General features: G+C 34.6%; 1 protein-coding gene across 1 annotated transcript in view; it reads right to left on the minus strand.

Annotated features, from left to right (window-relative positions):
* LOC128857028 (uncharacterized) overlaps positions 1 to 19,175 on the minus strand; it is a 75,281-nt gene extending 56,106 nt beyond the window's left edge. The window contains exon 1 of the mRNA XM_054092547.1: positions 19,075 to 19,175. The gene's annotated coding sequence lies outside the window, so the exon portion shown is untranslated. The remainder of the gene's footprint in view (positions 1 to 19,074) is intronic.
* Between the last annotated feature and the right edge of the window lie 7,738 nt (positions 19,176 to 26,913).

Here is a 26,913-nt window from a genome sequence, read left to right on the forward strand (position 1 = left end):
GTACTGAAGGAGATCAGAACAGAATACCTAAACGCAGCGAAGCTAAATGAAGCAGAAGTAATAGATACACTTAATCGCCATAATTGGAAAAGACTAACTTGCTTTATATACTCAGCCTTACGCTGTAGAAATTTTCTAATTGCAGAGTTTAATTTTTGATTAATTTTTGAGCTGTCGACAGACAACTTTGTTATAGCCTTAAATTTATTATTTCTTCCTTTATGTATTTATATATTTAAATGACTTATTCTAAAAATTATTGAAATGTAAGATGCAATATTTATAAATAAATAGAGAATTACTAGATACTACTACATCCCGATTGATTACAGTGGAAGGAATAGAAAGGCAAGATAGAGTCAATATGGATGGTAAGACGGACAAATTTGGGTTGAGGTTACTCTTCCGCAAATCTTTTAGATTCATTGATAAATATTAAGAGATACGGAAGAGTAATATTACAAACTTTACCCATACTCAGTACATCGGTACCCAATAGGATAAGTATGATTCTAGAGAAGGCCGGACAGCCACAGGGAAAATGCTCTTGTGAAGGAGGACTCAAGAAAAAATCGCTAAAGGGTGCTGCTTAATTTTTTTTAATTCATCACTTTTTACTAAAATAGTAATCATTTTATTTCTCAGCCTTCTAACACTACCAAGAAATTTTATTTTGTTTGACCCAAATATTTAAGGAGATGAAAAGTAAATATATACCAGGTAGGTAGGTGACCGGCTAATGTGGTTACCGGCGTTTACACCCTTTATTGGGTACTTGGGTGAGCTCCTAATCCTAATTATGGTGTTCCTCTTGGAATTTTTGCACCAATAGTGGGTTCTATGGTTTTATGCCGCCTCCGAGTGGCAGATGGATTTGTTTTGAGGAGCTTTTTCAACACAGAAATAGTCTCACAGGTTTTCCATTATGCACCGAGGGGCGACCGTTATTGGAATAAACTTTTTTATCACTTTCACCCGTGCACTTTCGAGTGATAGTCACGCAGCAACCCTTTAAGCTATGACGGCGTTTATTTTGCATCCTTAGTTATTAAGAAATACTGCCCCCTGGCATGTATTGAGTTATTTTCGAAAGGATTGACGAAAGACGGGCACATTGTAATGCAGGGGTGACGATTGTCACTCTGCATGCATTTCCTAACTTCATCGTAGTGCAGAGGTGACAATGGCCTGGTGCTTAGGGCATTCATATCTTAAATTCGCGTATCGTGCATCGAAATAATTGCGAGTAGATGAGACTGAAACTATTTTAAAACTGAAACTGGCTTATAACAATTGGTTGACGATTCCTCAATCCATGGCCTGTCTCTGATATTGGCGGGTACTTAAAAAAAAGTTTACTTCTCGGCTTTAAATAAGCTATAAGTTGAGCTTTTGGTGCATCATTTCAATTTCCGAGCAAATCGCAGAAAGTCCTTATGAAATGATATATTGAAAGCGCGCAATGAGCGCAAACGACAGCCACTGCATCGCATCAAAGTATTCTCAGAAATGTCGGCTCTTTCCGAGAGTTACACGAGGTAAATTATCACCGGGTGATTAGACGCACCATATGATTTATGCTTCCAACTCTTATGCGCTAGCAGACTGAAAAAAAGGCATAAGGGAGTTCACGCTATGCTCTGTTCCTTCACACTTCCTAAACTAATCAGTAAGAAAATGTTCAATGGCTACTGGGCTAAGAGAATTTTTTTATATTATTGTTCACTCCGCTAGGGAGCATAGGGCCTCCACAAGACGCTTTCATCGTACATGGTTCAGGGCTGTCGGTTTGCGCCATCCCATGTGATAGCCGTCTGCTAGCTCGCGCAACATTGACTTTCGCCAAGTGAACTTTGGCCGACCACGACCTCGACCGCGGGTTAAGTGCATACAAATTATCTTGATTTTAAATTATATTTTATTTGCAGGGTAGGGGGTTTTCACTCCATATAGTTTTAACAAACTTTGCATAACTCATCCAATTAACCACCCAAAGGCATCGCTTTACTACTGATTACTAACTAACTCCCTTCCACGCCAGAACAAAATTGATTAGCACCATTTTACCTCTACATCCTTCTAGAAGAGTTCAAGGAATCTATATTTGTAAAGTAACATAAGTGAATAACCGAAGTTTATTTGCAAATCTTTCTGCATCAAAAGTCAGCGAAGAAAATCCAAGTATTCTAGCATCATACGCAGATATGTTGTATGTATATGTAAGCATGTTGATGAGTTGAATGTGTATGAGTAAATGCGCCATAGTTTGAGAAAGTACGAGTATGGTACGCCCTATTGGAAAAATGCAACTAGAGAAGAAGCTTCATATTAACATTGGCTTTAGTCAGTAGATTTTCGATGCAATTTGTGAGTGGTCAAATAGTTAAAAATTGAAACCCAAATATTTTATAAAATGATAAAAAATTATGATAAAATTCAAAACAAAAAAGTTTAATCTGAAATACCTAATTCCACAGCGATTGGTTTTGAGAATGATATTTTAGATCTTCTTCCACCTGGATTACTCTACCACCACTTGATGTTTTCATCTGCAGGCTGAAACACAATGGGAATTGGTACGGCCCCTGTCCGGCATTAGATAATATAGTAGGCATGGACTTCGATCCAATGATTCTCTCCATGCCCCTTGGCTCCATGCCCCTTGGCTCCATGCCATCAAGAGTCGGACTTGACAAGAGATACAATGTGGTGCTGCCAGAGACTCAACTGTGGTCAAACTCTGAAAATGAGCCCGGCAAACAATGTTTTCGCATTTTCACGGTTGACTCCAGGACCGAGCATGGCTCCGGCTCTGGGGTCTACGTAGAATCCCGCGGGACAAAACTGCACTTTGCTCTTGGAATGGTGTATGCTGTTCATGAAGCCATGAGCTTTGTTGTGGAAAACAGATGGAGAGACAGATCTATATGTGTCTGCAGCGACAGTCAAGCTGCGCTCATGGCCTTAGACAGCCAGGTAGTCGAGTCCTGTAAGTCGAAGCTGATCTATGTCGGTAGACATAATAGCCTGACACTAACTGGGTCACGGGGCACGTGGGTATCGCGGGTAACGAGATCTTTGACTCTTTAGCCAGAATGGGCTCTGAGGCCAACTTCTTTGGCCCGGAGTACGCTTTGCCACTCCCTTCTGCAGCCATCAAAGCCACGGTTAGCAAACGGGTTACTCTAACCCACAAGCGAGCTTGGTGTCTTGAGTACATCTACCTCTGCATGGGTTTTTCTATTTTTCCCTGTTTTAAAAGTGGATTTGTATGTGCAAAAACGACTTTATATTAAATTTTGCCTTTTAAAAATGGATTTAGCTGTGCGAAAACTTTAGAAAAATTGGGAAACTGTTTGGGTAATGATATTCTAGATAAAATCTCCCCTTACGAGTAGCATGAACGCTTCAGAAGAGGTAGTGATTCCATTGTGGATGTTGAGCATGGAGGCTGGCCGTCGCCGTCGAAAACTGATGAAAACATCAATAAAGTGCAAGAAAAATTGATCAGTAACGGCAAATTAACCATCAAAGACCTGGCAGCGGACTTGAAAATTGCTTACAGGTCCATTCAAGACATTGTAGTTAATGATTTAGGTTTGCGCTGTGTTGCTGCAAAGTTGGACTTGAAACCAAAAGGACCTGAATTTCATGCAAAAGAAGGACCGCGTTAATATCGCCAAAGACATGATTTCTAGTGCTGAATCCAACCCAATACTCATCAAAGGTATCATTACTGGAGACGAGAGTCAAGATCAAACCACCACCAGTCCAAAGAGGAAAGTGATGCCCACAGTTTTTATGGATTACAATGGTATTGAATCTGAAGTTAAATATCTAGGAATAATCTTGGGTTATTATCCAAGACTTGGAAGACACACGTTTTACTGAAGTTGAATCGCGCATTAAGGATTTTTCAGCAATGCCGCAGAGCCTTTGGTAAAACCTGGGGTCTAAAACCTGCTGTGATCCTATGGATATACACAGCACTTATCAGACCAATCATCACTTACGCCTGTGTGGTCTGGTGGCGACGGAGTATGGTTAAGTCCATAATCCGGGAGCTATACAGGCTGCAAAGAAGTATATGTTTATGCATTACGGCTGCCATGAGTACAACCTCTGGTGATGCCCTAAATGCTCTGCTTGATTTGCTCCCCTTGGATCTTAAGAAATAACAGAACGCAATAAAAGCAATGTGTGGACTCCATAAATATGGTTTCTGGCACGAAGACGGAACTTCGGGACGCAGAGAAATCTTTAAGTTGCTATCTGAGCTCTGTCCACTGTTTTTGGCACCTAAAGACGACCACAGTCTCATTTGGAAGGACATTTGATGTCAGATTTCCATTACTTGAATTCGCCAAAAAAGAAAGGTTTTGCGGCGATTTTGCACCATGATAACGCACTGTCTCACAGTGTTTCTATTATCCGTAAATTGTTGACCAAAACAAAACGAATAGCATCTAATAGCCATCGAATTCACATGATATGGTTCCCTGCGATATTTTCTGTTTGATCAAGTCAAACAGCCACTACCGGGCAACGCGTTTTAACAGACGCAAGAAGGTAATGCAAAAGTCGAAGACGGCTCTGAAAGGCAAAACCTTGGAATAATTGTATCCTCACCATATTTTTCCAAAAGATTTGCATTTGCGCCACATATGATAATCACCATTTTACAGTAAATATGAAATAGTCTACTTTTATCAAATGTTCAATAGTTCAAACTTAACCAAAACTAAACTGGTAACACACAGAATGCTTAATGGTGAGTGAATGAAAAGTTCTACTGAACTGAGATACTCAGAACACAGCTAGGAACAATCAAAATTTGTTGGCTTACTTATTAGTGCTATTTAGGTATACATTTCAAAATTCTCTTCAAAATTCTGGGCAATAGGAGGGAGCTGCTGCTTGAACGTTTGCTAATGCGCACTCGGAACGAAGTTGCATGCTTGCCAAAGCCAGAGCGCTTACATTGTTGCAACAGCTGGACTTAAGCCGATTTTCGACAAACAGTTGCAAGCGCTACAAATTGGAAAGTTATACAATGCGCTGGTGTGCACGATGTGTATACGCACACATACAAATAAAGCTTATTATACAAAATTAAGCACGTGTGTCTGTATGTATGTGAATATATAAATATACATAGGGAAGAAAGGAAGCCCTTTGTTTGTGTGAATTGCTTTCATTTTTCAACACATGCAATCTCAGGCGATTATATTTGCGAGTAAAATTTATTATTCAAAATATCAGCACTGGTTAAATAAAGGGATTCATTTATTAACCGAGGCAGCGTCTCTCCCTTTCATTTATCTGTGGAATTTAGTGGCCTAAACTACAAACTGGTGCTAAATGTTTTCTTCAGTTTTCATGTCACCAAATATATTTACAAGCGGAATTTCGACACGCTTAGAATACATTAACAAAGCCATTAACATAATTTCATCTTTTAATAGAGAGGAAAGGTGGTTCTACCACATTGGGAAATAAATGAAGAAACTTGAGTCCAACCAAGTGGTCTATACTAGGCTGACAGGTCTAAGTGCGTTCCTCTATATCCTCAGAGAGAGTGTCAGCTAATGTAAACTAACCTAACCTACTTTTCAATCAACCTGTATTAAGTACATCGCTTTATCTAAACCTGCAGCTGAGTTCTACTCTAAAGGCCGTACTTTATAAACTGCTTGATTACAGATTTACAATAAAGGTCTGCATTGCGAATGGCCTGGAATAAATAATTAGTGTAATTTTCTCGAAATAGAAAAAAATCGACGTACAATTTTATAAGCATTCGGTTTGAATGCGTTTTAGAGAATTTTTTGTTTTTTGTAATTTGTAACAAAATTTGTAATTTCAAAAATTATGAAAAAGTGATGTTTCAATAGCAAACTGCGGCCGTGACTATCACATATCAGTCAAATAAAACTCTACTACGCCCAAAGACACTTCTTCACTTCTTCTTCCTGAAGTTCAGCTGTGCAGCTCCTCCCTTTTTTTTGGCGGGACAACTAGCACGTACAGCACTCAGACACAACTAATTCCATTGTACTGCACTCAGATTCCCTTTTAATATTTTTTTAATCTACCCGACCTCCGAAGAAATAAGAACAGATCTCGTGGAGCCAAGGAGCCAAGGTGGTCGCTCTCAACACATCAGTGCCAAAGACCTCAAACCTGATTCGAGCTGGGCAGAGTACACTGTCTGAGATGCCTACCTTTTCCATGTGCTTCGCCCACAGAAAGTGGCCTGTTGTCAGTCCAACAACCTGTCTGCAGTCGCTTCTGCTTAATGAAAGGAGGATTTACGACAGTCGGTCGAACATGACAGGTAATATAAATTTAGTCCATCTGCAGCCTCTCTCAGCCTACCAAGCTGGCTTGTGGGTTGTAGTAACCCATTTGCTAACCGTGGCTATTCCCTTTCCCTTTTACTTCGGCCAGTTTCACGTTCAATTTGAGCGCTCTCTTCTGAACCGCTTCTCCTGCAAATGTATTCGATTTTTGAATACCATAAATTTCCTCAGTTAAAATTATTCATACACAAGTAAAGAACGGTAAACAGAAATAACTATCCATCCTTTACCTCATGCAAAGCAATTAACGGCATAAAGTATTATATGTAACCAGCTCTTTTCAACTATTGATTTACTACAAAACGCAAATAAAAACGCCGCCACATGCGAGTGTTATTGGGTTGTACCCTTGTAAATGGATGTTTACTTGCCCCATGGCCGCTGGCCTGCTTCCCCTGTACAAACATGCATTTGTATGTATTCATTTATGGCCGTGTGTTATTTGGTTGTTACCGCGGCAACTGCGAACGTGCACGTGGCTAACCACATCAAGGGATGGGGACTGCGCGGCAGCTGGCGCTTGATCTGTATGACCTGTGGAGCTTTTTCATGATACCTGTTTTTTGCAATTATTCAATGCGGTTTTCTGTACTTCAATTGCTGTAAATTTGGCGCTCGATCCCACTTTAGTTTTTATATGCAACACTTTCCCGCACCGAAATGCGTTATGAAATATTGAACGCAATGTTTGGTAATTTATTAAATTGCCAACCATTCGAATGGAAGTGCATGCAAAAGCGAGCGGAAAAAGCAGGCAATGCAGCAAATGAATGAACAATAAATTTGAGAGACACTTCAAAAAAATTCCCTCGTATTTATGCATATTTACTTTAGTGTATGAGAAAATAATTAGTTCCTTTGTTCATTGGGGTAATGAATGGTTTTCTTTTTATGAATTTTGGTTGGACTTCATAGTACAGTCTTACTGGAATTCATAGGCGTATTTTATAAATTAAAGTGGAAATCTTTTTTTTAGGTTTAATAATAACCGCGAGTTTTACCAATAAAAGTAGATAGGATTGATGTACCTGTAGATATCTTTCAGTCCACGATTTACAGAACCATTCATATAGAATTCTTAGCCAAGTGAAAAAAATCGGTTATGGATGTGAATATATCTAGATATAGGAATCGATATAGGTATGGGTGTAGAAATACTCGTACATAGTGGCCAAATTTGTATACCAATTATTGTAACGTCATTAACTTTAATGATAATATTGTAAAATTTAAGCTTGATCTGTTTACCATATTTAATTAAGTGAATTAGTATGTAAGAACATTTTAGACTGTAGACTGAAGTAAATAGTAATAATAATAAAATGAGAGAAAGAGACGCAACCTAAACCTCATAAACCAAGCTTAGACGTATGGTAAACAAACTGCTTCGACACGTTAGGGATTTTGTTTTGGTATCATCTACTTTTGCTTTTGTGAAAATGTCTGATTTTGTGCCAAATAATCGTCATTTGCGGGAAGTGTTAATTTTCGTCTTTCATTCGAAAAAAACGGCGGCTGGAGCGCACCGAGAGCTACAAAAAGATGCTGCTTTAAGTGAAACAACGTGCCAAGATTGGTTCCGTCGCTTCAAAGACAGTGATTTTAATGTTGACGACTGTCCGCGTGAAGGTAGGCCAAAAACTTTCGAAGACGCTGAATTGGAGGCATTGCTCAATGAGGATCCATGTCAAACGCAAGAAGACCTTGCTTCAGTATTAGGAGTTACCCGTCAATCCATTTCCAATCGATTGCATGCTTTGGGAACTTTGCAGAAGCAGAGGACTTGGGTTCCTTATGAGTTAAAACCAAGGGATGTTGAAAGTCGTTTCTTCGCCTGTGAACAACTGCTCCAGCGGCAAAAAAGGAAGGTTGGTTTTCATCGCTTCGTGACGGGGAAAGAAAGGCAGTCCCCGCCCGGTCATGCATCTACGACAACGCCTCGGCCGAATATTCACGCTGCGAAGGTTATGCTAGGAAATGGTGGGACCAAGTTGGTGTTATTTATTATGAACTGTTAAAGCCAAGCGAAACCATCACTGGGGGTCAGTATCGACTTTAACTGATGCGATTGAGCCGAGCATTGCGCGAGAAGCGGCCGCAATACGCGGAAAGGCATGAAAAAGTGATTCTACCTCACGTTGTCAAACACGTTACAACCTATCTAAAAACACTGAAATCCTACCCCACCCGTCATATTCTCCAGATATTGCGCCGCACAGTGGTGCCACAGCGGCCAAAAATACAAGGAGTCATTCTAGAACTTTGAAAATTTGCAAAAATCACTTTTAAGATATTTTAAACTTCTAGTTAAAAAATCAAAAAAATCCGCCCACTTTTACGCCTACCTCCCACACAACCTTAACAATAAAGTAGCCATAACTTCCATAAAATTAAAAAAAAAATAACAAAATTTTGTATACTTGTATTTTGTGTAATTCCTAATATTGGGTAATAATTTTGTAAATCTTACGACCACCTCCCATACAATACTAACTTAAAAAATGCTCTAACTGGCATAAAATTTTAGGTCAAACTTTAAAACTTTGTACATTTACGTTTTAAAAAGTTTTCAATATTTGGTGTGAATTTCAAATTATTCCTACTATTTTTACGCCTACTTTTCATAGTACTGCAATAAATTTTTTTTTTTCAATCTTTTAATAAATTTTCTACATCATCATGGTATTCCAATTTCTTTAACTGCAATTTTGTTCTAAATGAATTAATATATGCATCAGATGATATTTGAAGATGATGCATCACATCTTCATTCGTAGAAATGCGGGAACTTTTACGCGAATGAAATTGCCGACAGTTTCTGTAATTCTTATTCATGGCTTCTTGAGCTTCTTCAGATAACATTCCTGTAAAACAAAATATTAATAGTTGTGATTAAATATAAACATTTATCAAACAATAATATAGCAAGAAAACATACCTATTGGCAATATAGCCTCAGATACAATTTTACTGCCATGAATCAAAACTTTGTGTACAGTAATGGGCATATAATACCACGCATAAAGTTCTACATATAATTTTGCAGTGTCCATGCAATAGACGTGGAACTTGTTGGTATCTATAAGTTTCCTACTATTTATGGTATTTAAAATAATTTTAAATCGGTGAATTAAATTTTTATTAACACCAGTTATGTCAGCCGTTGTTTCTGGATTTTCAAAAAATCTTCGAGAAATATTTCCATCATTGGTTGTACCCAAAGCCTGCTTAACAATATCAACTTTTAATCCCAGTACTGATCTATATTAAAATTTCTTTGAATTTCTTTTTTAGTTTCTTCCTTCTGTTCTTTTGTATGTTCCTTTGTCCTCCATGCTGCAAAATTTGTATTATATGCGATGTGCAAAATACACTCCATAAATTTAATTCTCGCATGAAGCGGAGAAATTCCAAATTTCAAAGATTCAGCTGAATTTTCTCTTAAAATCACAGCATTTAAATCGTTTATTTCAGTGGGCTTTGCTCCACATATAAAACAAACTGCCATAGAGGAACTTTTACTAACAGTTGTAGCAACTTTCCCATCTATTATCGTCATCGCTAAACTATGTGATATTGTAAATTTCCTATTAAACAGCTCAATTTCAGAATTTTTCAAATTTTGAATTTCATTATTCATTCTATTTACTTCGCTATTTATAACATTTGCGGTTTCTTTTACAAATTCAAATTTGATAGACCTGAAAAGTCTAGTTGAAGATGGATCTGAATTACTCCAACACGTATATAAATCATTTTGATTAAGGGATAAAAATCGATTTTTTTTTTTTGCATGTTATTGTAGTAAAACATTTCAAAAATACCGTGTTAAAATTTTAAGTCAATCCGAGCAAAACTTTTTAAGTTATAGAGCATAAAGCCGAGCCGCCTCAAACATCTGCCGAGACGCAGCAGTTGCGCGCGTAGTCCGTTACAAACTTTAAACGCGGTTTTCTCGAACCTATTTTTTTAAAGTGCGTAGTCATTGGCATTTGAAAACTACTCAACCGATCCTTTTGAAATTTTGCACACATATTTTACATATAAAAAACCTCCCCCCAACGTTTTTTTTCGCCATTTTTTTTTTATATTAAGGTGGTTTTACACCTACAAAATGGCGGCATTTTTTCGTCAAAAATCACTTTTTACTTCAAACGACTACCAAATGGCTGAAAATGAAAATAAATCGTCAAAATAAACGTTGGGGGGAAGTTTAACTCATACTTTAACTAAATTATTCGATTTTTTTGATTTCAGATGATTCTACGCTGAGATATGCTGACTACTGCAAAATGTATTTTTGAAAAGACGTCTACGTAAATGTGCTCTCATTCGCTCATTTTGCAATATTTTTCCATGAAAATTTTATCAAATATTCTTGAAATGTTACTTTATAATATGCAATAACTTTTAATAAACTGACTTGAACCGTTTCGCTACAATAAATTCATGAAAAAAGTGGTTTTTTTTAGCGTTTATCCCTTACCCCCCCCTTAATGTCAATGGCACAAGAGACGTTAAAAACATATTTTTATCTGATAAATTTTCATCAGAGAATCGTTGATGGTATTCGCTGTGCCCAGATGACCCATCACAGCCCCATTTGCTTAATAAACGCAACTGATGTGGAAACTCTTCAACCTCACATTGCGATTTAGATTTAAAAATTCTTGAAACTGGGTGATCAAGTAATTGTTGTAATCCAACACTACTATTGGGAGGTTGAATTAGTTTTAAAGGTGACACACAGATGGCGCTATTTATCACTTTATCGCGTTGGCAATACTGAATATATATTCATGACAAAGCCTCATCCCTAGGCTTTGTTTATCAGTATCTGTCATTTCGCTGAAGTATAAACAACGCAGTGTTTTCGTGCTCCGAGTATGTCAACTTTCGTGCCGTCGTAACGCAATTTGCGGGAAGCTTTGCTTTTCTGCTTCAATTTGAAAAAAAATACAGCCCAAGCCCGTGAATTGCTGCAGGAGGCCTACCCAGACTATACTCCGTCGATTTCAACATGTGAGTACTGGTTTCGACGATTCAAAAGTGGTGATTTTCACACCGAAGACAAGGAGCGTCTTGGCCAGCCCAAAAAGTTCGAGGACGCGGAATTGGGGGAATTGGTAAACGAGGACTCGTGCCAAACCCAAGAAGAGTTTGCTGAATCATTGGGCGTTGATAAATCAACCGTTTGCAAGCGTCTAAAAGCGATGGGAATGATCCAAAAGCAAGGACATTGGGTCCCGTACGAGTTGAAGCTGTGCGACGTCGAACGGCGATTTTTTACGTGCGAATTGCTGATCGAGCGACAAAATCGGAAAGGTTTTTTGCATCGGGTGGTGACTGGCGACGAAAAATGGATCCACTACGATAACCCAAAACGCAACAAATCATGGGGTTTGCCCGGCCACGCATCAACGTCGACGGCCAAGCAGAATATTCACGGCAAGAAAATCATGCTCTGCATTTGGTGGGATCAGGTCGGCGTCGTATATTTTGAGCTGCTCCAACCGGGCAATCACGGGGGATCGTTATCGACTGCAATTGATGCGTTTAAGCCGGGCATTGAAAGAAAAACGGCCGGAAACGGTAAAAAGGCACGACAAGGTTATTTTGCAACATGACAACGCTCGGCCGCATGTTGCTCAACCTGTCAAAAAATACCTTGGAACGCTTGGCTGGGAAGTGTTACCCCACCCGCCGTATAGTCCAGACATAGCTCCCTCCGATTATTATTTGTTCCGGCATATGAGTCTCGATTTGGCGGACCAGCGGTTCTCCTCGTACGAGGCTACCAAAATATGGGTTGAGTCATGGATAGCCAAGCAGCGGCCATAATTTTGTAGAAACGGCATCCGGAAATTGCCCGAAAGATGGGCGAAAGTTGTAGCTAGCGATGGCCAATACTTCAAATAAAATATTTTGTACCGTTTTTTCACAATAAAGCCCCAGATCTTCGAAAAAACCCCTTAAAACTAATTCAACCTCCCAATACAATTTTCCTCAACCGTAATATTAGCAGGATAACATTGCTTTTTAACTGCCAAAATTTGTTTATAATTTGGAAAAATATCACAACCGATTTCTTTGGCTGAGCTTCTTAAAATTTCATACTGGTGCTTTGATAATGCAGCATCGATTATGAGGCTAAGTGCTTTTTCAGGTGTAAACGATTTAAAATTTTCTTCTTTATTATATCTTTTAGCTGCAGACACTATCAGCTCTTCAGAATAATTTTCACAAATTTGTTTTATTTTAGTCCTCTTAGTTCTCTCATGACTTTCTTCAAATGAAATACAAGGTCTTCCACGTTTGGCTGAAAGCGAAGTACTTGGCTGCTCAATATTCAAAACGTTTTTATTTATCGTATAAAGCCGTGAAAGCCATTGTTTATTATCAATTAAAAACCTGGATTTAATGCGCGCACTTTTGTTCCACTTTAATTTAAATTTTGGATAGAAATATTTTATTAAAAATTTGCGAAAATTAATTATATTTGTCTCAGACAAATTATAATTTGCTGATATGACACCAACAACAACGTCAATATCTTTATCCCTATCGAACAATAGTTCAACAATCGCATTATAACGAATATTAGATTTATCCATAACTCTAATAAATTTCTAAACACTTTATATTAAACTTGTATTAACTGTCACTGTCACAAATATGCAAGCATATTTATATTTTAATCCATAACGGGCAATTGACGATTCACCGCCAACTCATTAAGAACTCACTTCTGTGTACTCTCCCACCACTCGCTTTGGCGACAAGACTCGCTCCGACTATTGCACGTAAACATATCGCACCCTAAATATAAAAGGGTCACAACTCAAAATGTACTTCTGCTCAAATAAGAACGAGACGTTATCAATAAAACGGTCTGCGGATGACATATGGCAAAAATAAATTTTTTGTTTTTTGGTAGGACTGTTATAAGCTTACATGGCGAATTTCAGCGTGATATGTCACAAAGTTTGTTTTCTGTGCTACTGTAAACAAGTCAAGCTCGAATATGGAAAATTTTGAGTTGCGACCCTTTTGTATTTAGGGTGCGATATGCATAGCGCGCAGTGTGAATTTCGCGCATGGTTGTTTGTGGTTTTTGTTGTGTATAAATCGCTGTGCTAAGCTGTGCTATGTCTTGTTTTCTTTAACTTTTAGCTGAATTTTCAAGCTTTAATTTGATATAAGTCTTAATGCGGTGCTCAGCGGTGCAATATATTTTCTAGTCCTTTGAAAATGATAAATGTTCATTTTTTTGGGTTGTATATATGCTACATGCAACTTTTTTCCATTTTTTAGGAATTTATATTTTTTTTTGTCATTTTTAATAAAGAAAAATGGTTCTTACGAATTGCATTTTTAGAAATGTTGTGTGATGTTTCATTTGTAAATAACAAGCATTCAAATATATCACTTTGAACTCCCATATTTCAAGTATGTTGTCATACCTTAACTTTGACATACTGTGTACAGAAAAATAATAAAGATTATGGTCTAAAATTTTAAAACAACAATTCTTAATTAGTTGTTAATAAATTTTGAAAATTTCATGCAAATCGAACGTTGTGAAAAAAATTGATTTATGGCCGCAGTCTACATGAAAATTTCCCACTGTGCGCCGTCCGATTATCACCTGTTCCGATCGATGGCACATGATCTAGCTGACCAGCAGTTCCATTCATATGAAGACATCAAAAAATTGCTTGATCCGTGGATAGCCTCAAAAGGCAGTTTTACCGCGACGTTATAAGAAATCTACCAGAAAGTTGGGAAAAAGTAGTAGCCAGCGATGGGGAATACTCTCAATGATTCACTTGTAACCATTTTTTCAGAATAAAGTTATATTTTCATCAAAAAAAACAGCGAGAACTTAGTTGCATACCGAATAGAAGCTGTCAGGATATAGAGGGCGAAGAGAGAGTGAAACACATTCTACACACACTCTGTGTAGAAGACAGTTGAGATTGTGCACGGTATCGCTTTTCTGGACAACATCGCGGATTTTTTGAATCTCCAACTAGCTAGTATTAGGCCAGCTAGCTTTTTAAATGCCACACAATGGTTTAGAGAGAGTCAAGTAGAGTAAGAATAGGATAGTTCCGGTGGTATCACAAGTAGCCTCCCCTAGGTCAGGGCGAAGGACAGCTACTTCAGCTAACCTAAGCTATAATAAAAAGTAAGCTAACAAGATAAAAAAAAAAATTTAGTAATTTGGCGATTTATTCAATATTGAAAATTCCGGTATGGAATTTTTAAAGTTAAATACTTTCCTTTTTTTTAACATTTTTATGAATTAATATTTATTTTGTAGCATAATAAACTCATTAAAAAATCCTTTTTAACAGAATTTAATTTTTTTGTTAAAGATTTTTGGACATTTTTTTTCTGTCAATTGTGATAAACAAGTCGCCCGCAGGTTTTATGGTGGAACGTTTTCTTTTTTTAACATTTTTATAATATACTTTTTAAGAATTTTTTTTTTGTAATTAAATTTGTTTAAATTTTAAGATATATACTTTTAAAATTTTAAATACATTTTCTTTACCAAGAAAAAAAATTTTTTAAAACATTTTTTTTAACAAAATATATTTTTTTTTTGTTAAAATTTTTTTTCTGCCTTTTGTGGAAAACATGTCGACCTCAGATTTTAAAGTAAAATATCTTCGTTTTTTTTTTCATTTTGAGGAACTAATTGGTTTTCTGCATAATATACACTCTTTAAAATAAATTTTTTTCAACAAATTTTACTTTTCTGCAAACAATTTTTGGAAAAATTTTATTCCCTGTCATTTGTGAGAAACAAGTCGCTCTCTATATAATAATAATTAATATGTTTTTTTTTCTATCATAAAATATACTTACATATACAATTTTTTTTCAACAAGATTTAGTTTTTTTGTTAAAACTTTTCGGATGTTTTTTTTGCAAGTCAAATATTTTCGGTGTTTTACCGTTTTTATGAATTGATTTTTTTTCTAGCATAAAAAATACTTTTTAAAAATAATTTTTTCTTCAGCAAAATTTATTTTTTTTGTCACAAATTTTTGGAAACATTTTTTTCTGCCATTTGTGAAAAGCAAGTCGCTCTCAAATCTTGGGGTCAAATATTTTCTGTTTTTTAAAATTGTTAAGAATTAATAGTTTTTTCTAGCATACAATATATCTACTTTTGAAACATTTTGTTTATCAAAATTTTATTTGTTTTGTCATTTGTTAACAACTAGTCGGTGTCAGACTTTAAGGTCAAATATTGTTTGTTTTTTAACATTTTTATGAATTAGTTTTTTTTTCTAGCATAAAATATGCTTTTTAAAAAAAATTTCTTCAACCAAATTTACGGAACATTTTTTCTTTCTGTCATTTGCGAAAAAACACTCACCGCTTTGAAGTCAAATATTTTTTATTTTCTAACAATTTTATGAATTAATTTTTTAGCATAAAATATATACTCTTTCTAAAAAAATATTTTTTATCAAAATTTAATTTTTTGTCAAACCTTTTTTTCTACCATTTGGGAAAACGAAGTTGCCCTCAGATTTTGTTCCTTAAAAATTAAATTGTGCTCAGTAAGCCCAGAAAGTTTCACAGTGAAATTACATCATTACGTACAGTGAACCAGTGAAAAATGGATGTAATATAAGTACGGCAGAGCAGTATTTTGTACCGATTTTTCACTGGCTGGCTGCACATATTTGAATATAACTCGAAGAGTTAATAAAATTTCACTACGAAACTTTCAAGGATTACTGAGCAAAATGTTGTTTTCTGGCGTCAATCTTTTGTTACACAAATGGCAAAAAACAAGAAAAAAATGTTTATTAAAAAAAAATTTTCGAAAAAAATTTACTACAAAAAAAAATTTTCTTCTAAAATTTGTTCTCTTTATTGAATTTAATGCTTAAAACTAAAAAATAAAAATATTTATAAAAATGGTAAAAGTAACAGAAAATATTTCTCTTTAAAAAATCCATACTGAAATTTTCAACATTGAAAAAATCGTAAAATTCTAAATTTTTGGGTTTACTTCTTATACTCAAGCCTACAAAAAAAAATTTTGCGTAAAAATTAAAGACCAATATATAAGTTTTCCAAAAAATGTTCGGAAAAAATTTTACCACAAAAATAATTTTTTTTTCCAAAAATGTATATTTTATGCTAAAAAATAACAAAAACAAAATAAAATATTTGTAAAAATGTTGCAAGCAACATAAAATACTTACTTTAAAGAATACATATTGAAATTTTCAGCGTTGAATAAATTGTAAAGTTATAAATTTTTTTCCATTTTTTTTTCATAAAAATTAAAGACCATTAAATAATTTGTAAAACTATTTTACCACAAAAATGAATTTTGTTCCAATAAATTTTTCTTAAACATTTTTTTTTTAGTTTAATTCTTTTTATATATTTTTATGTATTTATAAAAAAAATTTCACAAAAATAAATACAATTAAATAATTTTAACAAAAAATTGTGCCACAAAAATAAATTTTGTTCCAATAAATATTTTTTTAAAAAATATATTTTATGCTACAAAATAAAGAACATTTTTTTATAAAAATGTTAAAAAACAGAAGAGATTTGACTTTAAAAAACTCCAGAACGAAATTTTCAACTTGAATAAATCGTAAAATTATTAATTTTTTTAAAATTTTTTTATTTTATTTTTTATTATATTCAAACATTACATTAACATACATTTTATAAAAATTAAACTTGTCCCAAACACTTAATCGCTCAGATTCCAATTGAAAAGTCAAACCGTTCTTATTTGGTCCATTTATTTTTCTACACTCAAACTGCTGGTTTTCCGATCCGCGCATGCAGTAGTTTTGCTTGTTAAAATTGCCGAGAATGAAAATGCGCCTCGTCGGAAACGATGATTTTTTTGGCAAAATCGCTGTCTAACTGCCTTAGCTTAATACTCAATATTTTAATATTTTCCAACATCATTCAAGCGTAAAGCGATTCATTTCATTTCGCAGAATTGTGATACTGACCTTCTCTCAAGATTTCCTGCGGTAAAGAGCTGTCTTTCACAAAATAAGATATGCTGAAAAAAAACTAGCATATGACCACCCTGTAGATGTAACAAATATGCTTTTCAAAGAGTAGTTATTAGTAAAAGAAGCTTTCGATAACTCTAACTACTCCGAAGAAAAATTCAAAGCGCATTCAAAGCACTTGTGGGAAATGTGATGCTCGTAGTTGTTAAGCTTGAATCTCGTGTCAATAAATTTCAAATTGAATATTCCTTTTCACATTTGTACGCACTTATGGGTGCTCATTCCACATGCAGAGACAGGAAACTGTAGAAGAAGAAGAAGATAACAAAGCTCAAACGAGTTGCGTTGTTGGGTTTACATTCTCGCCCACATTGTGAGTGCACGTAAGAGGTGATGTAAGTGGAGGCGTAGATCATATTTCTTCAGAGAGCTTAGCGCTAACAACTCTGCATAAAAATGAATGGAAACCACTTCAATAGGACCAATGCTGCTTGTAATGGGTGAAATGTGACTTAAATTTTTGGATTTTTTAAAGAGATTTATGAAATATTCGCAACTGCAAGAAACTTTGGTTGGGACAACAATGAAATAACTTGTGCATAATGACATATGCAGTTATATAAATATATATAATATACATAAATAACCATATATTTAGTTATACTTCATATGTAAAACGCAAATATGCTTAAGGGTGGAGCTACCAGCGATTGCTTTTGATTTTGACAGCTAAAACAACAGCCAAGATGTACAGGGCCCGCCATCTATCGTTACGGATTTGAACTAGGTATTATTTTAAGAGTGGTAACACTTAGCTGTCATCTGATTTGACAGAAAATTAGTTTTATTCTTCCGCTGAACGAAAATGGTTGTGTATACGCTCAAAGAACGCTGGGAAATATTGCGACATTACTTTGAAAATCATGGTAATGTTGCAGAATGTGTACGAAAATTACGTCCGGCAATGGGAAGAAGAAAAGCACTGAATGAAGCGTATGTGCGTTACTTTGAGAAAAAAGTAAGAGAAACTGGGTTGCTTATTGACAAGCCAACGCGTGACGCCGTTGGATTATTATCTTTGGGGTGCCGTCAAAGACCAGTGTTATGCCAACAAACCAGCAACAATTGATGCACTGAAGACCAACATACGCGATGTCATAGCTGAAATACAGCCGCATACAATCGAAAATGTGTTGAAAAATTGGACCGATCGTATGGGATGGTGCATGGCTAGCCGAGGCAGCCATATGAATGAAGTTGTGTTCCATCATTAACCGGAAGGATTGTACTTCAAAATAAAAAAAAAACGTTTGGAAAAATATTGAGTAAAGTTATATCGCGGGCCCTATATAAGAAATTTAGTTTAAACATTTATGAACATATGACGCTCAGCTTGAGCAAAATTGGTAAATATTAAAAATATTCGAAAATCTTCAAAATTCTAATAATCGACTTTAGTTCACTAGCCTATTTTTTGTGGAATAACATTAAGCATAAATGTTACGTCCCCCAGCCAAAGAAGCTGGAAAAGTTGAAATGTTAAACCAAATATTCCCTCTGAACGATGGTGTTGAGTAACTGCCTTTTGTTTCTATTGATCAAGTAAAATCGAATTACTTTCCAAATTCATTTTTAGTATTAAATAGTAATTTATGTAAACATTTAATAAAATATTTTGAAGATGGACTTACCTTATTTTGATAGAGTCTCAATTATATGAACCAAAATCAGCTGTATGTGCATACACGCCGCTGGAAAGTACTCGACAAGGAGGTTTTGGCAAATTAAATTGTGTTCCTTCAGAAGAAAAAGAGTTTTGTGTAAAAAATGTATTAAAAATTGTAGCATACTTATATTTTATAAATTATTAACGTATTTATTTCTATAAGGCAATACCTTCTACTGGTTAAGATTTAATTTAAAGTTTTCTTATGTGGCAATGCCCTAAAATTGTAATGACTACTAGATGTATTTTTTCAAACTCTAAATTTGAATTGTGCCTATAAAAAGCCTGCGCGCTCTTGGAAAGGACACATTCCGTTTGGCAATCGGCGGTGAGCAGAGCTTAGGTGCCTGCCAATGACTACCTTTGTAATGTGGACAGCGTTGACTGGCCGTTGCAAAACAAGTGTTGCTTTTGCTCGCGCAGCTTACTAAACACATTTTTTTTAACTTTCCGGCGTTTTTTATTACGGTTAAAAATACAAGAGTTATATTTTATATATTAATAAAATAAATACAACTTTACAAAACTATGAAAGGTATACAAAAATCTCTATGGTTACAAATATTTGAATTTAAAAATACTTTTTTTCTAACTTGCATTTCAACACATTGCATCTTTGATATGGAAAATAATAAAATTTTTGGTAGGTAGGCAGAAGTGGAAGACGGCCTCTAAACCAACTCACTTATACCATTGCCGAACCATTGTAATACCACAGTAGCCGTTTACCTGTTGCTCAGGGTCCGGTATAGTACACTAAATAATTAATGCAATAAGCGGATAGTTAAAACACTCAAAAACTGAAGACTTAGTGATACTGAAACTCTTATTGTAACTACCACTAAAAACATGGTGATACTGCCATGTAGTGGTAGTGCAAAATGCCCAACCCTGCTGCTGCGTCTATTTAAAACATTTTGTCCTAAGCGCAAACTCAATAAACTGGCTGACAATTATTTCCCTGAGGGCATTACCACAATTCAAGAACGATGAGCCAAAGTATCTAAACCTAGTGGCATGCCACGCGGAAAAGCAACAGAGAAGATTTCTAACAGACTCTTCATCCTTCTTATTCTTGCTGCTTCTGCAATAGATGAAATGAAGTACGTTCAATCTTTGCGCATGTCGATCTGGGAGAGCAAGGCCTGTGATCAAAAAAAACTAACAAAGAGACGTTTCTCAGTGACCGACTAAATAGAGCTTTTGAGAGCCTGACATCCCGTTTGGGCTAAATTTTTATCGTAGCATTACACGTTAGACTATCAACCTATTTCGTGTTGGCTGAAGTGAAGTAGCACCACGCAGTTTGTGGGTTGATAGGGAAATGCCTACAATCTCCATACCAAAAGGGAGATGAGTGATAGTGCCCACTCTCACTAATTTGTCTGCCTTACAATTCCCTGGTATGTCACTATGTCTTGCCGCTTGGCTATCAGAGTGAATACGGACTTCTATGAAGTTAATCAAATTTTTGACTAACCAGAGGGCTCTCAACTTTCAGCTTTGAGCCATCAGTAAACAACCATAGACAGTTTTTCCAACCATATATATTTTCAGCCCACTCACATTGATGCCCTATGTCTCACGATTCATTAAGGACATGAAAAAGAAGGAGGATACTCACATCTAGCTGAAATGCTAGTACTTAATAACATATTAAAGATTGGGTTATTCAAACAATGGTCAATAGGATTGTTTGGACCCAGACCGACTGTTATGGCCGAGTGTCTAACACCTAAATCGCGCCATTGATTAATTCTGGCGGTTTACTAACTAAAACAAAGGGAGATGGGAAGAAAAGAGTATGCGGAGCACTAAAGGGTGTAGTTTTAAGAGCGCCGCCGTTACACATAAGTGCCATGCGTTAAACTCTCTGAAACCTGTTTCTAGCCATAGTTTTGTCGAAAGCCGCCCACTAGATTATAATCCTATAAAGAAGGTTAGGTCTGATAACTGCTCTATACAGGAAGTGAGTGTTCTTCGGAGAAAGTCCATCCACCTGTGTTGTATTACCTTTTTACATGAAAATAGAGCATAAGTAGCCCTTCTTACGCTGTTCTCTACATTTATGTTCAAATTTAGTTTCTAGTCGATAATTACACCTAAATGTTTGACGCTATCTCCTATTTCTAGCTTTATACCATTTAATGTTGGCTTCATAAATTGTAGAATTTTGTACTCAATCGAAAACTGCTCTAATTCTGTTTTCTGACATCTTTTTTTGACACTATGGCCATTGTGGCCGTCAGTGTGACTTTAACCCGAACAAAACCCCCTCTACTCCGGGAACTGTGCCGTTAAGTAATATGTCGGGAGGCCATTTTGGAGTAATGTGTCCGTCATAGTGTCTATCATTAAATTAAGTTACGGCTATCGCACAAACGGAGTTGTTTTTTTCTAAACATAAAACAACGTATATGTAAGTTTTTCTCTCTGCATAATTCTCAATTTTACTTAACCTAGAATTTTTGCTAGAGCTCCTAAAAAAGTGCCTACAAGTTTTTCTGACACAGTAATGTTTTCGAAAAAAAAAAGTTACCAATAAGTTTTAATAGCAGCAGTAAACGTAAATTTCTACGCATAATTACTATCGTATAACCACATGCACATACTTCGTATGCATATGAGCAAAACTGTTATTGTGTTAAGCGTGCAAGTACAGTATATAGAAAAAAAACCCGAGGCACGCGCAAGTGTGCCGTCTGTCACATTAACATCTCCTAATTGGCGATAAAGTATATTAATTTTGTAAATGACAGCATCCGCAAACGGGAAAGCCATTATGGCTTCGCTTTTCTTTTGCATACTCATTTATTTCCATATACTTGCACACTTACATAAAAATACTGTTATACACAATTGTCAAACGGAGCGCGTTTGTTGTTGTATGCAAGTTAGTAACTGACTGCTTAATGAGTGAGTTGCGTATACGCGCCGGTGTACTATGCTGACTTGCAATGCAACGCAATGGCAGCATAGGCAGGTAATTCCTACTGCGTGTAAGGAAATTGTTGTGTATGTATGCCGCTGAGAAGCACATATTTACATATGTTAATAAAAGAGTGTACCAGTAGGAAATGAATTTCGGACTCGGTACTAGCACAATTTATGCAATTCGAACTGGTTTCAGAGCAGTCCAATATCAATCGAAGTGGGCCACGAGCTGTCCTATGCTGCTTGATAGGAATTTTTCGAATAAATTTTAAACCATTGCAGTATATAATATATAATTAATTTTTATTAAAACTTATAGGCAATGTACGGCATGCGTTATTTCTCAGTGAGAAATGGTGAACAAGACAAAAAAATAGTAAAATATATAATATAATTTTTAAGGTTGATAGGTAGTTTAGTATTGACATCGTTCAACAGTGTCGCATGAGGTTCATAGTTTTGTATTTTTATCATTCAGCTGTGTCTCACATCATTCCAGGAAAACAAAACAGAGCTAGATTTTACTCAAGTCGCCTGCCATATAGACGGTGTGCTTGTGCTTCTTGAACACAGAGAACCACCTAAGTAATTTCAGCGTCCTCGAAAGCTCAGATCTTAGCTATACATATTACAGTGAGTTTTTACAAGGTAAAATTATTCATTTTATACTTTATGAGTACTCATTCAATGTAGTGCGGCACTGAAAGCATCAGCAACCAAAGTAGTGAAATCGAAAATCCAAAAGCAGTGTCGGACGCCACTTTCATTCGCTACTGGATTCCGCGACATAGCAATATTTAGGATAGTGAAGTTGTTTCCTACTTGGCTAAATATGGCTCAATGAGACCATTTTGCTAGTGAGCTGAATTGATGAATACGTCGAAGCTGTAAGAAATGGTCTATAGGCTCAATTAGACGTATACAAATATCTGATTTCGAAAACGATGTTTTTAAAAGATTGGACATTATTTTAATGTTGACTGTCGAAAAGTTTTAATGCTAAATTAATTGTTCGACACAATTTCGAAAACGATACTCGAAAAGTATTAATGTTCGACACAATTTCGAAAACGATATTCGAAAAATGTTAATGATAAATTTAATGTTCGACACAATTTCGAAAACGATATTCGAAAAATGTTAATGATAAATTTAATGTTCGACACAATTTCGAAAACGATATTCGAAAAATGTTAATGTTAAATTTAATGTTCGACACAAATTCGAAAACGATTTTCAAAAAACTTTAATGTTACATTTAATATTCGACACAATTTCAAGAGAGCGATTTTCGAGAAGTTTTAATGTTAAATTTTATGTTCGACACAATTTCGAAAAGGATTTTCGGAAAATTATAATGTTAAATTTAATGTTCAACACAAGTTCGAAAACGATATTCGAAAAATGTTAATGTTAAAATTAATGTGCGATACAACGTCGGAAACGATTTTTGAAAAATTTTCATGTTAAATTTAATGTTCAACACAATTTCGAAAACGATTTTTGAAAAATTTTAATGTTAAATTTAATGTTCGACACAATTTCGAAAAGAATTTTCGAAAAATTTTAATGTTAAATTTAATGTGTTACACAATTTCGAAAACAATTTTCAATGTTAAACTTCTTGTTCGACAGAATTTCGAAAACGATTTTTTTTTAATTTTCATGTTAAATTTAATGTTCAACACAATTTCGAAAACGATTTTCGAAAAATTTTAATGTTAAATTTAATGTTCGACACAATTTTGAAAACAATTTTCGAAAAATTTTAATGTTAAATTTAATGTTCGACACAATTTCGGGAATCATTTTAGGAAAATTATAATGTTAAATTTAATGTTCGACACAATTTCGGGAATCATTTTCGAGAAATTTTAATGCTAAATTTAATGTTCGACACAATTTCGAAAAAGATTTTCGATAAATCTTAAAGTTAAATTTAATGTTCGACACAATTTCGAAAACGATTTGCAAGAAAATTTAATGTTAAATTTAATGTTCGACACAATTTCGAGAACGTGTTTTTTAGAGAAATTTTACATTATTTTAATGTTAATGTTCGATTGCTTTTTTTTTTTAGTAGCTATCTAAAATTACTTTACAAATCAAATATTTGTTGCATATTACATCTGATTTGGCATTTGACAACAACTACTGAACTCTACAGTGTACAAACTGACTATCACTCATCGAGAGTCCCTCACCACCTTTATGAACTCATGCTCCGCGAATGTCTTTATCGGAGATCATCCATCACCCCTATCGGGTGAAGAGCTTCAGCTGCCTTATGAGACCCACCTTACCGTGGCGTAATGTAGCAAGTGCAATTATGGGCTCCTATAAGAGTTTCGGCTTGTGCGAATTTGATTGACAACCACTGTGTTGTACAATTTTTCAGTATCACTTTCGATGTGGGATTCCGGCAAGTTTTGCTACATATCCTAACTGTCAAAATTTCACTAGTTAGGATGTGTAGCAAAAGTTCTCAGTAGCAAATTAACTTCAATATCGCAATTATCAAAGAAAATATTGTATTTATAGAAAACTCCATTATTTTTATTTCCACATTCACCTTCACCCATCTATTCAAAATAAGTGTCGCACATCAGAAAAATTTCAACTTAGTATTTGCAACACAACTGCAAGTGTTTATCAGTAATTTTATTACGTTTCCCGAACAAGTCCTACGAGATTTTCTCATAATCGCCAAGTCAGTTTACACTTACCAGAGCGAAGTATTGGGCGAAAATCACTAAATATTTACGTGCCAAAAAAATCACTTGGCGGTACCAGTTCCGCTCTACCGTGTACGAAGTAAATTTTTCCACGTAGACACTCGCGTGCGTGGGACGATAGGAAATTAGTGACAGGCGCCAACGCGCATCGTCTTTCCTTCATTTCCTGCCTGCTAATAATTACTTTCATTGCTTGTATTCATATACTTGTACGTACGTGTGTAGGTGTGTGATGGTAGTCAAAGGCAACAGCAACAACAACATGTGTTTTTTTATGTAGCACACGTGAATTTCGCTAATTGAATCAGCGCATTTCTCACAAGCGAAACATTACGCAAATGATTGCTGTCTGTGACCCGCAGTGGTGCATATCACTAGTTTACATAAAAAAATAACCTCGATGATAGAGGGATTTCTAGGTTCATTTTGGAAGACTAAAAAATAATATTATAATATTTTTCTTTTTTTTTCAAAGAGGCATTTTCGGAATTGAACTGGCGCGTATCAAATACCGGAAGTCAACAAACAATAATGTCAAGTCACCGTCAAGTTTAAAGAAACAAAAAAAAACGTTCCTCGAAAAAAATTTCAAAAACCTCTTTTTAGAAGAATTTGGCATTATTTAAATGTGAATGTTCGAAAAACTTTAATGTTAAATGTAATATTCGAAAAAACTTTGTGTTAAATTTAATGTTCGAAAAAACTTGAAAAACAATTTTCTTACAAAAATAGGGTAATATTTTAATATTAATGTTCGAAAATTTTCATCTTAAATTTGATGTTGGAAAAAATTTCAAAAACCATTGGTAAGAAAAATTGGACATTATTTTAATGTTAATACTAGAAAAGTTTTAGGTTTAGATTTAGTTCGAAAAAATTTCGGAAACGATTGTTTTAGATAAATTGAACATTATATTAATGTTAATGTTCGAATAATTTTTGTGTTAAATTCAATGTTCGAAAGAATTTCAAAAATATATTTTTAGAAATATTGGATATTATTTTAATGTTAATGTTCGCAAACGGTTTTTTTAGAAAAATTGGACATTTTTTTAGTGCTAATATTCCAAAAATTTTAAAGCTTCATTTAATGATCGAAAAAATTTAACAAACATCTTTTTAGAAAAATTGGACATGATTTTATGTCAAAATTCGAAAAACTTTAGTGTTAAATTTTATGTTCGAAAAAAATTTTCTTAGAAAAATAGGATATTTTAATAATAATATTCGAAAAATTTTAATGTTAAATTTAATACACGGAAAAACTTCTAAAACGAGTTTTTCGAAAAATTGGGCATGGTTGTAATGTTAATACTTGAAGAGTTTTAATGTTACTCTTTGAAAAGCTTTTGTGTTAAGTTTAGTGGTCGAAAAAATTTTAAAAACATCTACTTAGAAAAATTTGATTCTATTTTCTGTCAATATTCGAAAAAATATTAGTGTTAAATTTTATGTTCGAACAAATTTCGAAAACAATTTTCTTAGCAAAATAACGAGTTTTTCGAAAAATTGGGCATTGTTTTAATTTTAATACTTAAAGAGTTTTAGTGTTACTGTTTGAAAAACTTTTTTATTAAGTTTAATGTTCAAAAAAATTTCAAAAACATCTATTTAGAAAAGTTGGATTCTATTTTATGTCAATATTCGAAGAAATTGTAGTGCTGAGTTTAATATTCAAAAAAATTTCAAAAACATCTATTTGGAAGAATTGGATTCTATTTTATGTCAACATTCGAAAAAATTTTAGTGTTAAATTTTATGTTCGAAAAAATTTCGAAAACAATTTTCTTAGAAAAATAGGGCAATATTTTAATATTATTGTTCGAAAAATTTTATTGTTAAATTTAATGCTCGAAAACACTTCAAAAATGATGTTAAATTTAATCTTACTATTCGAAAAAATTTTAGTGTTAAATTTTATGTTCGAAAAAATTTCAAAAACATCTTTTTAGAAAAAAGGTGACATTTTTTTATGTTAACTTTCTAAAAGTTTTAGTATTAAATTTTATGTTGGAAAAAATTTCGAAAACGATTTTTTTTGGAACATTGGGCATTATTTTAATCGTAAGCTATCCCTTGCATGTGCATTCGATGCTCGCGAAATTTGTAAACCAGTGTATTTCTTTAAGCGCATT

This window comes from Anastrepha ludens, chromosome 3 (assembly GCF_028408465.1).
Source record: "Anastrepha ludens isolate Willacy chromosome 3, idAnaLude1.1, whole genome shotgun sequence".
NCBI classification, from domain to species: domain Eukaryota; kingdom Metazoa; phylum Arthropoda; class Insecta; order Diptera; family Tephritidae; genus Anastrepha; species Anastrepha ludens.